Consider the following 12,504-nt stretch of genomic DNA (forward strand, 5'->3'; position numbering starts at 1 on the left):
TGGTAGCTCTGGTTAAGTATGCTAACTCTGATAGTACCAAGGATCCCGAGTCTGACGATGAAAAGCCGGGGAAGGGAAAAAAGAGCAGCAACACCAAAGGGCAACAGCATAACCCGGCGGGCCATGGAAACAATGGTAAGCGCAAGGCGGATAACAGTTTGGATTTTGTGGCTAACACCAACACGCAGAATAACGGTCAGCGTCGTAAGGGTAAACCGCCCCCGCGAAGTGGAGGATCAGGTATCAATCTTGAGTACCTGTTAAATCAGCATTGCCCAAGACACGGGACGCGAGAAAGGCCAGCTACGTACCTCTGGAAGGATTGCTTTATTATGAGGTAGTTCAAAAACTCAAATCTTTTCCAAGATGGTCATGGACCGGGCAGCGGTTCGGGACCCGGTTCTCATGGGCCGGGTTATGGTGGAGGCAGTTCTAGTACAGGACTTCAAGGCAATCAAGGCAATCATGGCAACCAAGGTGGTTATAGACAACAACACCCTCAGGGGAGTCAACAGCAGCAACAATCGGGTTATCAGAGCAACCCGAAGCTGTTGAATAGTGGGCAGTATCATGTCTTCACCACTAGCCTGTGCAGGCGCGATCAGAAGCTTCATAAAAGGGCAGTAAACTCTGTTGAACTGGCAGTGCCCCGTTACTTGCGCTGGTTTGAACAACCCATTTTGTGGAGTCGAGAGGATCATCCACCCCGGGTTGATAATCTGGGTCATCTGGCATTGGTGGTGGCGCCTCAGGTTGGGGGGTATAAGTTCACCAAGGTGCTCATGGATGGAGGGACCAGTATCAATATCCTTTATTACGAAACCTTCCGTCGCATGGGGTTGACAGATAAAAATCTTAAACCGTCGAATACTTTTTTCCATGGTGTGGTGCCTGGTAAATGGGCATACCCAGTTGGTAAGATAGCTCTGGAGGTTGCTTTTGGAGATGATCATGATTTGAGATCAGAGACATTGACTTTTGAAGTGGTGAAAATCAAGATCCCTTATCATGCCCTGTTTGGACGGTCGGCTTATGCTAAATTCATGGCAAGGCCATGTTATGTTTATCTGCAGCTCAAGATGTCGGGTCATAAGGGGACCATCATGGTACATGGGAGCCGTAAGATAGCTTTCGAATGTGAAGAAGGTGATGTAGCCTATGCTGAGTTGGTTTGTGCGACGGAGGAGTTGAAGTTCTATAAGGACAATGTTGATCCGGCGGATATGGCTTCTTTGAAAAAGCCAACTAGAGAGCATGACCCAGCTTTGAAGTTTAAATCGGCTGATGAGACCAAGCTGGTTGATTTTGTTCCTCGCGATTCATCCAAGCAGTTTAGCATCAGCACTAACCTGGATCCGAAATAGGAAAGCGCTCTCATTGAGTTCATCCATGAAAACCGGGACATCTTTGCGTGGAAACCTTCTGACATGCCAGGTGTACCAAGGGAACTCGCTGAGCACACTCTTAACATCGATCCCAAATTTAAACCGGTCAAGCAGTTTCTCCGCCGCTTCAATGAAGAACGGCGCAAGGCCATCGGTGAGGAGGTAGCCCGGCTCTTGGCAGCAGGGTTTATTGTGGAGGTTTTTCACCCTGAGTGGTTAGCTAACCCGGTGCTAGTACTTAAGAAGAACGGCACTTGGCGTATGTGTGTGGACTACACAGATTTGAACAAAGCTTGTCCACCTGATCCCTTTGCTCTCCCTCATATTGATCAAATCATTGATGCTGCGGTGGGTTGTGAGCGTTTGAGCTTTCTGGATGCTTATTCTGGTTATCATCAGATCAAAATGGCAGCTAAGGACCAGGAGAAGACAACTTTTATAACTCCCTTTGGAGCCTTCTGTTGTGTATCTATGCCTTTTGGGCTCAAGAGTGCCCACGCGACTTATCAGCGTTGTGTGCAGAATTGTCTTCATAATCAGATTGGGCGCAATGTTCATGCTTACGTGGATGATATTGTGGTGAAGTCCAGAAAGGAGGAGACATTAATAGATGACTTGAAGGAAACTTTCGATAATCTCCGGGTCTATAAAATGATGCTTAATCCGGCCAATTGTGTTTTTGGTGTATCGGTGATACGTCTCCAATGTATCTATATTTTTTGATTGCTCCATGCTATATTATCTACTATTTTGGACATTCTTGGGATTTATTATCCACTTTTATATTATTTTTGGGACTAACCTATTAACCGGAGGCCCAGCCCAGAATTGCTGTTTTTTGCCTGTTTTAGGGTTTCGAAGAAAAGGAATATCAAACGGAGTCCAAACGGAATGAAACCTTCGGGAACATGATTTTCTCAACAAATAAGACCCGGGAGACTTGGACCCTATGTCAAGGCACGTAACACGAGGCCACGAGGTAGGGGGGCACGCCCTACCCTACCAGGCACGCCCCCCACCCTCGTGGGCCCCCTATTGCTCCACCGACGTACTCCTACCTCCTATATATATCCACGTACCCCCAAACGATCAAAACAAGAGCCAAAACCCTAATTCCACCGCCGTAACTTTCTGTATCCACGAGATCCCATCTTGGGGCCTGTTCCGGAGCTCCGCCGGAGGGGGCATCGATCACGGAGGGCTTCTACATCAACACCACAGCCTCTCCGATGAAGTGTGAGTAGTTTACCTCAGACCTACGGGTCCATAGTTAGTAGCTAGATGGCTTCTTCTCTCTTTTTGGATCTCAATACAATGTTCTCCCCCTCTCTTCTGGAGATCTATTCGATGTAATCTTCTTTTTGCGGTGTGTTTGTTGAGACCGATGAATTGTGGGTTTACGATCAAGTCTATCTATGAATAATATTTGAATCTTCTCTGAATTCTTTTATGTATGATTGGTTATCTTTTCAAGTCTCTTCGAATTATCAGTTTGGTTTGGCCTACTAGATTGATCTTTCTTGCAATGGGAGAAGTGCTTAGTTTTGGGTTCAATCTTGCGGTGTCCTTTCCCGGTGACAGTAAGGGCAGCAAGGCACGTATTGTATTGTTGCCATCGAGGATAACAAGATGGAGTTTTCTTCATATTGCATGAGTCTATCCCTCTACATCATGTCATCTTGCTTAAGGCGTTACTCTGTTTTTAACTTAATACTCTAGATGCATGCTGGATAGTGGTCGATGAGTGGAGTAATAGCAGTAGATGCAGGCAGGAGTCGGTCTACTTGTCTCGGACGTGATGCCTATATACATGATCATACCTAGATATTATCATAACTATGCTCAATTCTGTCAATTGCTCAACAGTAATTTGTTCACCCACCGTAGAATACTTATGCTCTTGAGAGAAGCCACTAGTGAAACCTATGGCCCCCGGGTCTATCTTTATCATATTGATCTCCTACTACTTAGCTATTTACTTTTCCTTTATTTTACTTTGCATCTTTATCATAAAAATACCAAAAATATTATCTTATCATATCTATCAGATCTCACTCTCGTAAGTGGCCCTATAGGGATTGACAACCCCTATTTGCGTTGGTTGTGAGGATTTATTTGTTTTGTGCAGGTGCGAGGGACTCGCGCGTAGCCTCCTAGTGGATTGATACCTTGGTTCTCAAAAACTGAGGGAAATACTTACACTACTTTGCTGCATCATCCCTTCCTCTTCGGGGAAAACCAATGCAGTGCTCAAGAGGTAGCAAGAAGGATTTCTGGCGCCGTTGCCGGGGAGGTCTACGCAAAAGTCAACATACCAAGTACCCATCACATACCCTTATCTCCCGCATTACATTATTTTCCATTTGCCTCTCATTTTCCTCTCCCCCACTTCACCCTTGCCGTTTTATTCGCCCTCTCTCTCTATCATCCCTCTCTATTTGCCTCTTTTCGCCCGCTTGCTTTTTTGCTTGTGTGTTAGTTTGTTTGCTTGTCGTTATGGCTAGTCCCTTATCTTCTCCGTTATCTCCCGAGAATGAAATTCTAAATTTTAAGCAAAGGGAGGGTGAAAATCTAAAAGATGCTTGGTATAGAATTTGCAATGCTCAAAACAGATCTACTAGGAAGCAATCTACTACCATTCTCCTTCGCAATTTTTATGTAGGCATTACCCTTGGCACCGTTATGTTCTTGATACTATTACCGGAGGGAACTTTTGGGTAGCCATACTTTTGATTCTTATAATGCTATGTTAGATTTATTTGGCTCACCCCCTCTCTTGGTTAATGGAACTATATTAACTTTGGAGCATGTAATGCAAAGGCTTGAGATTATTGAAAATAAGGTTGCTACCGTAGAGTTAATTGAAAATTTGGATAAAAAGATCCACAACTGAATCTCTCAATATGTATCTAAAGTAGGAGTTACTTTGAAAGATATTAAAGAAAAGGAACCCATAGTTAATGAGAAAATAAATCACGATTCTGTTAGGATCGATAAACTTGAGAATATTATTACCAACTTGGGAACCGCTTTTTCTTCCATAAAGAATACTCCAAGTCCTTCCACTAAAGTTTCCAATCTTATGTACGTTCCTAAAAACAAGGGTGAATCATCTAGTAAGGAAAATGCGGATCTCAAATCTATAAGTGTTCATCCCAATCTTTTTTTCTATCATTAAGGAACCATTTGTTACAAATGAATTTTTCGATCTTGTGCCTAAAAGTTTGATAATCAATAAAAAGAAAGAAATTCCTAAAGATGGTAGATGCCTCATTGAAGAATTGCCTACCAAAGATGGCAATACCTAGATCTATTCCTGCTTGTTATGCCTAGCTAGGGGTGTTAAACGATAGCGCTTGTTGGGAGGCAACCCAATTTTATTTTTATTCCTTACTTTTTGCTCCTGTTTAGTAACAAATAATTTATATAGCCTCTGTTTTGGTTGTGTTTTTTGTGTTTAATTAGTGTTTGTGCCAAGTAGAACCGTTGGGAAGACTTGGGGGAAGTCTTGTTGATCTTGCTGTAAAAAACAGAAACTTTAGCGCTCACGAGAACTGCTGTCATTTTTATTTGGAGAGTGATATTTAGTTAATTCTTTTTGCATATGATTCATAGATAAATTCCTCACGTCCAGCAATTTATTTTAGAATTTTTGGGGTTCCAGATCTTGCGCTAGCTACAGATTACTAAAGACTATTCTGTTTTTGACAGATTCTGTTTTTCATGTATTGTTTGCTTATTTTGATGATTCTATGGTAGTAAAATAGATTATAAACCATAGAGAAGTTGGAATATAGTAGGTATAACACCAATATAAATAAATAATGAGTTCATTACAGTACCTTGAAGTGATCTTTTATTTTCTTTCGCTAACGGAGCTCACGAGATTTTCTACTTTAAGTTTTGTGTTGTGAAGTTTTCAAGTTTTGGGTAAAGATTTGATGGATTATGGAACAAGGAGTGGCAAGAGCCTAAGATTGGGGATGCCCATGGCACCCCCAAGATAATCTAAGGACACCTAAAAGCCAAAGCTTGGGATGCCCCGGAAGGCATCCCCTCTTTCGTCTACTTCTATCGGTAACTTTACTTGGAGCTATATTTTTATTTACCACATGATATGTGTTTTTCTTGGAGCGTCTTGTATTATTTGAGTGTTTGCTTGTTAGTTTACCACAATCATCCTTGCTGTACACACCTTTTGAGAGATCCATACATGATTTAGAATTTGTTAGAATACTCTATGTGGTTCTCTTATATCTTTTGAGTTATATAATTTTGCTCTAGTACTTCACTTATATCTTCTAGAGCACGGTGGTGGATTTTTTTATAGAAACTATTGATCTCTCATGCTTCACTTATATTATTTTTAGAGTCTTAATAGCATGGTAATTTGCTTTAAATCCTAATATGCTAGGTATTCAAGAATAAAGAAATTCTCTTATGAGTGTGTTGAATACTACGATAAGTTTGATACTTGATAATTGTTTTGAGATATGAAGATGGTGATATTAAAGTCATGCTAGTTGAGTAATTGTGAATTTGAGAAATACTTGTGTTGAAGCTTGTGATTCCTGTAGCATGCACGTATGGTGAACCGTTATGTGATGAAATCGGAGCATGATTTATTTTTTGATTGCTTTCCTTATGAGTGGCGGTTGGGGACGAGCGATGGTCTTTTCCTACCAACCTATCCCCCTAGGAGCATGCGCGTAATACTTTGCTTTGATAACTTGTAGATTTTTGCAATAAGTATATGAGTTCTTTATGACTAATGTTGAGTCCATGGATTATACACACTATCACCCTGCCACCTTTGCTAGCCTCTCAAATACCGTGCACCTTTCGCCGGTATCATACACCCACCATATACCTTCCTCAAAACAGCCACCATATCTACCTATTATGGCATTTCCATAGCCATTCTAAGATATATTGCCATGCAACTTTCCACCGTTCCGTTTATTATGACACACTCCATCATTGTCATATTGCTTAGCATAATCATGTAGTTGACATCGTATTTGTGGCAAAGCCACCATTCATAATTATTTCATACATGTCACTCATGAGTCATTGCATATCCCGATACACCGCCGGAGGCATTCATATAGAGTCATATTTTGTTCTAAGTATCGAGTTGTAATTGTTGAGTTGTAAAATAAAAGTGTGATGATCATCATTATTAGAGCATTGTCCCAGTGAGGAAAGCATGATGGAGACTATGATTCCCCCACAAGTCGGGATGAGACTCCGGAAAAAAAAGAAAGAAAGAAAAGAGGCCATAAAAAAAGAGAGAAAAGGCCTAAATAAAAAGAGAGAAAAAATGAGAGAAAAAGAGAGAAGGGACAATGTTACTATCCTTTTACCACACTTGTGCTTCAAAGTAGCACCATGATCTTCATAGTAGAGAGTCTCTCATGTTATCACTTTCATATACTAGTGGGAATCTTTCATTATAGAACTTGGCTTGTATATTCCAATGATGGGATTCCTCAAAATGCCCTAGGTCTTCATGAGCAAGCAAGTTGCATGCACACCCACTTAGTTTCTTTTTGAGCTTTCATATACTTATAGCTCTAGTGCATCCGTTGCATGGCAATCCCTACTCACTCACATTGATATCTATTGATGGGCATCTCCATAGCCTGTTGATACACCTAGTTGATGTGAGATTATCTTCTCCCCTTTTGTCTTCTCCACAACCACCACTCTATTCCACCTATAGTGCTATATCCATGGCTCACGCTCATGTATTGCGTGAAGATTGAAAAAGTTTTGAGAATGTCAAAAGTATGAAACAATTGCTTGGCTTGTCATCGGGGTTGTGCATGATTTAAATATTTTGTGTGGTGAAGATAGAGCATAGGCAGACTATATGATTTTGTAGGGATAGCTTTCTTTAGCCATGTTATTTTGAGAAGACATAATTTCTTTGTTAGTATGCTTGAAGTATTATTATTCTTATGTCAATATGAACTTTTTTCTTGAATATTTTAGATCTGAATATTCATACCACAATTAAGAAGAATTACATTAAAATTATGCCAAGTAGCACTCCGCATCAAAAATTCTGTTTTTATCGTTTACCTACTCGAGGACGAGCAGGAATTAAGCTTGGGGATGCTTGATACGTCTCCAACGTATCTATAATTTTTGATTGCTCCATGCTATATTATCTACTGTTTTGGACATTATTGGGCTTTATTATCCACTTCTATATTATTTTTGGGACTAACCTATTAACCGGAGGCCCAGCCCAGAATTGCTGTTTTTTTGCCTGTTTTAGGGTTTCGAAGAAAAGGAATATCAAACGGAGTCCAAACGGAATGAAACCTTCGGGAATGTGATTTTCTCAACAGATAGACCCGTGAGACTTGGACCCGACGTCAAGGCACGTAACAAGAGGCCACGAAGTAGGGGGCGCGCCCTACCCTACCAGGCGCGCCTCCACCCTCGTGGGCCCCCTGTTGCTCCACCGACGTACTCCTTCCTCCTATATATATCCACGTACCCCCAAACGATCAGAACAGGAGCCAAAACCCTAATTCCACCGCCGTAACTTTCTGTATCCACGAGATCCCTTCTTGGGGCCTGCTCCGGAGCTCCGCCGGAGGGGGCATCGATCACGGAGGGCTTCTACATCAACACCATAGCCTCTCCGATGAAGTGTGAGTAGTTTACCTTAGACCTACGGATCCATAGTTAGTAGCTAGATGGCTTCTTCTCTCTTTTTGGATCTCAATACAATGTTCTCCCCCTCTCTTGTGGAGATCTATTTGATGTAATCTTCTTTTTGCGGTGTGTTTGTTGAGACCGATGAATTGTGGGTTTATGATCAAGTCTATCTATGAATAATATTTGAATCTTCTCTGAATTCTTTTATGTATGATTGGTTATCTTTGCAAGTCTCTTCGAATTATCAGTTTGGTTTGGCCTACTAGATTGATCTTTCTTGCAATGGGAGAAGTGCTTAGTTTTGGGTTCAATCTTGCGGTGTCCTTTTCCGGTGACAGTAAGGGCAGCAAGGCACGTATTGTATTGTTGCCATCGAGGATAACAAGTTGGGGTTTTCTTCATATTGCATGAGTCTATCCCTCTACATCATGTCATCTTGCTTAAGGCATTACTCTGTTTTTAACTTAATACTCTAGATGCATGCTGGATAGCGGTCGATGAGTGGAGTAATAGTAGTAGATGCAGGCAGGAGTTGGTCTACTTGTCTCGGACGTGATGCCTATATACATGATCATACCTAGATATTCTCATAACTATGCTCAATTCTGTCAATTGCTCAACAGTAATTTGTTCACCCACCGTAGAATACTTATGCTCTTGAGAGAATCCACTAGTGAAACCTATGGCCCCCGGGTCTATCTTTATCATATTGATCTCCTACTACTTAGCTATTTACTTTGCCTTTATTTTACTTTGCATCTTTATCATAAAAATACCAAAAATATTATCTTATCATATCTATCAGATCTCACTCTCGTAAGTGGCCCTATAGGGATTGACAAACCCTATTTGCATTGGTTGCGAGGATTTATTTGTTTTGTGCAGGTGCGGGGGACTCGCGTGTAGCCTCCTACTGGATTGATACCTTGGTTCTCAAAAACTGAGGGAAATACTTACGCTACTTTGCTGCATCATCCCTTCCTCTTCGGGGAAAACCAACGCAGTGCTCAAGAGGTAGCAACCGGCAAGCAAGCTCTTGGGTTTTCTGGTGTCTAACAGGGGCATTGAAGCTAATCCGGAAAAGATCAAAGCTATTACATCTCTGGCTAAACCGGTGTGTATTAATGATGTTCAGCGTCTGGCGGGTCGTATTGCAGCGTTGAGCCGGTTTATCAGCCGATTGGGAGAGAAAGCTATCCCTCTACATCAGATGATGAAAAAGACAGATAATTTTGTTTGGAGTGATGCTGCTAATGCGGTGTTTGAGGACTTGAAGAAACGGTTAGCTGAGCCACCTGTCATTGCTGCTCCGGTCGATAAAGAGCTATTGTTGTTATATGTGGCAACCAATGCCTGGGCTGTCAGTGTGGCCATTGTAGTAGAACATAAAGAGGTTCAACGGCCGGTTTATTATATCAGTGAGATGCTTATTGAGTCTAAGAAGAGGTACCCACATTGGCAGAAGCTAGTGTATGGAGTTTTTATGGCAAGCCGGAAGCTCAAGCAGTATTTTTAGGGTCATCCCATCACTGTGGTCAGTTCTGCCCCTTTGGGAGATATAATCCAAAACAGGGAAGCAACTGGCCGGGTTGCCAAATGGGCCATCGAGCTTGGACCTCATGGGTTAAAGTATATGCCTCGCACGACAATCAAGTCCCAAGCGCTTGTGGATTTCATCAATGACTGGACAGAATTGCAGGCGCCGGAAGAAAAGCAGATAACACTTATTAGACTATTCATTTTGATGGGACCAGGCAATTGGAGGGCTCGGGGGCTAGAGTCGTGTTAACTTCCCCACTAGGTGATAAGTTTTGCTATGTTCTCTGTTTAATGTCCCCTTGCACTAACAATGTAGCTGAATATGAGGCCTTACTCCATGGTCTTCGAATGGCTACGGAGATGAATCTAAACCGGGTTAAGTGCTTTGGTGACTCGGACCTGGTAGCTCAACAAGTATCTGGTACTTGGGATTCCAAGGATCCGTTCATGGCGGTGTATCGACGAGAAGTAGACATTGTGGCTGGTCATTTCAAGGGTTATCAGGTTGACCATGTAGACCAGCGAAAGAACAAAGCGGCGGACGCTTTAAGCCGTTTGGGCTCTCAACGTAAACCGGTGCCACCCAATGTTTTCCTGGATGTTTTGCATAACCCGTCAGTCAAGCTACCTACAGAGGAGGATTTGGCTGTTCCTGACCCGGAGGCTCAGTTGGTGGCAGTTCTTCACGTTATCCCATATTGGACGGTCCCATATTTGGCGTATATGAACCGGGGCGAGTTACCGGAGGATGAAACTTTGGCCAGGCAGATAATCCGGCGATCCAAGTCAATGACCATTGTCAGTGGAGAATTGCATCATTGCAGTGTAACAGGGGCGTTTCAGCGTTGTGTATCTCCTGAAGAAGGCTGTGAGATTTTGCGTGAGATCCACGAAGGAGATTGTGGTCACCACGCCGGTTCAAAGTCCCTGGTAGCTAAAGCTTTTCGTCACGGCTTCTATTGGCTGACGGCTCATGCTGATGCTGAGGATTTGGTAAAAAAGGTGTGATGGTTGTCAGAAGTTTTCACGTCGAGCTCATGTTCCGGCTCAGGAATTGAGGATGATTCCAATCGCTTGGCCGTTTGTGACTTGGGGGCTGGATATGGTTGGGCCCTTTAAGAGGTCCAAGGATAATAATACCCACCTTCTGGTGGCGGTTGATAAGTTCACTAAATGGGTGGAGGAAGAGCCAGTCAGTAAGTGTGATGCAGCCACGGCGGTTCAATTCATCAAGAAGGTGATTTTCCGGTTTGGTTTTCCACACAGCATCATAACTAATAATGGTACTAATCTGTCCAAGGGTGCTATGAAAGAATTTTGTCAACATGAGCACATCCGGCTTGACGTGTCATCAGTGGCTCACCCCCAATCTAATGGTCAAGCGGAGAGAGCCATTCAAGAGATCCTGAGAGGTATCAGGCCCCGGCTTATGGTTCCTTTGTAGCGGACGCCGGGTTGTTGGGTGGAGGAGTTACCTTCTATGTTATGGAGCATCAATACCACGCCCAACAGATCTACGGGTTACACACCTTTTTTCATGGTTTACGGAGCAGAGGCGGTTCTCCCTAGTGACATCCGTCATGACTCACCCCGTGTGGTGGCTTATGTTGAAGCTGACAATGAGAAAGCACGTCAGGAAGCACTTGACCTGTTAGATGAGGAGCATGATATTGCAGCGGCTCGTTCGGCGATTTACCAGCAAGATCTGCGTCGTTATCACAGTCGTCGGGTTAAAACCAGAACGTTTCAAGAAGGGGATCTGGTGCTCGGGCTCATCCAGGATCAGACTGATATGCACAAGTTATCCCCGCCTTGGGAAGGACCCTTTGTGGTCAGCAAGAATCTGCACAACGGGTCATACTACCTTATCGATGTTCGAGAGCACAAAGACTCACGTAAATCGGAGGAGGATACCCACCGGCCATGGAATATCGCTCATCTTCGGCCTTACTGCACCTGAGCCATAGGCCCCTCTTATGTACATATTCTTGACAATGTATATATTATGATGATCAATATAATAAACCGGCATCCCTGCTAAAGCAGGGCCTCTGGCGTTCTTCCTTAAAAGTTTTTGGTTACATGGGGGCTTCTATTTATAAAGCGGAGTCCTGATTACCCATTGATCCGGCCCATAAACCACATAAAAAACTTGGGGGCTTGCTACCCAAAGTCTAAAGGAGCCAAAGTGAGTCTGTTGCAAAGCACAACTCAAACATAGGCGTCCATTGAGCACAGCTCAAAATATTGCTTGGGGGCTCTTTGTTCTACAAGAATACAGAGTCTATAACCTTGTAATAGGCTATAAAATCCAGGCTTGGAAGCCGGGTGTATTCACCTAAAACCCTGGGTTATCCTGCCTTTTTAAGTAAGTCACTCCACCCAGGTAATCCTGGTATGACCCTCGAATGTTTCACAAGTCAATCTTATACAGACCTGAACTTGTCTTAGTTAAAATGACGATTGGTTAATGTGAGGTCCATCTTATAAGGCTTTGTAAAATGGTTTAACTCAGTGGCCTCGCAGCCCATGAAAAGCCTCATTTTTTGCATACTTTTCTTTTGCAATCTTTCTTTTTGAGATTTATTTTGATGCATTTTATACTAATCCGATGTCTATTGACCCGGCCTGGCTGTTGACTATAAGTCGGCCAAGCAAACTGAAAATATTGCTGGTGTCTATTGACCCAGCTTCGCTGTCCATTGTAAGTCATCAGCATACACTCAGCAATAATCTGGTGTTCATTGACCCGGTCTAGCTTTCGACTACAAGTCGCCAGTATGATATACGGATAATCCGGTGTTTATTACAACCCGGTACGGCTTTACTATAAATCGGCACAACATGGAGGAATTATCAGTACTCAAGGTTTGGGTTATCACCCTTACTACAAAAAGTTGGTAAA

The sequence above is a fragment of the Triticum urartu genome, chromosome 5, assembly GCF_003073215.2.
Source record: "Triticum urartu cultivar G1812 chromosome 5, Tu2.1, whole genome shotgun sequence".
NCBI lineage: Eukaryota > Viridiplantae > Streptophyta > Magnoliopsida > Poales > Poaceae > Triticum > Triticum urartu.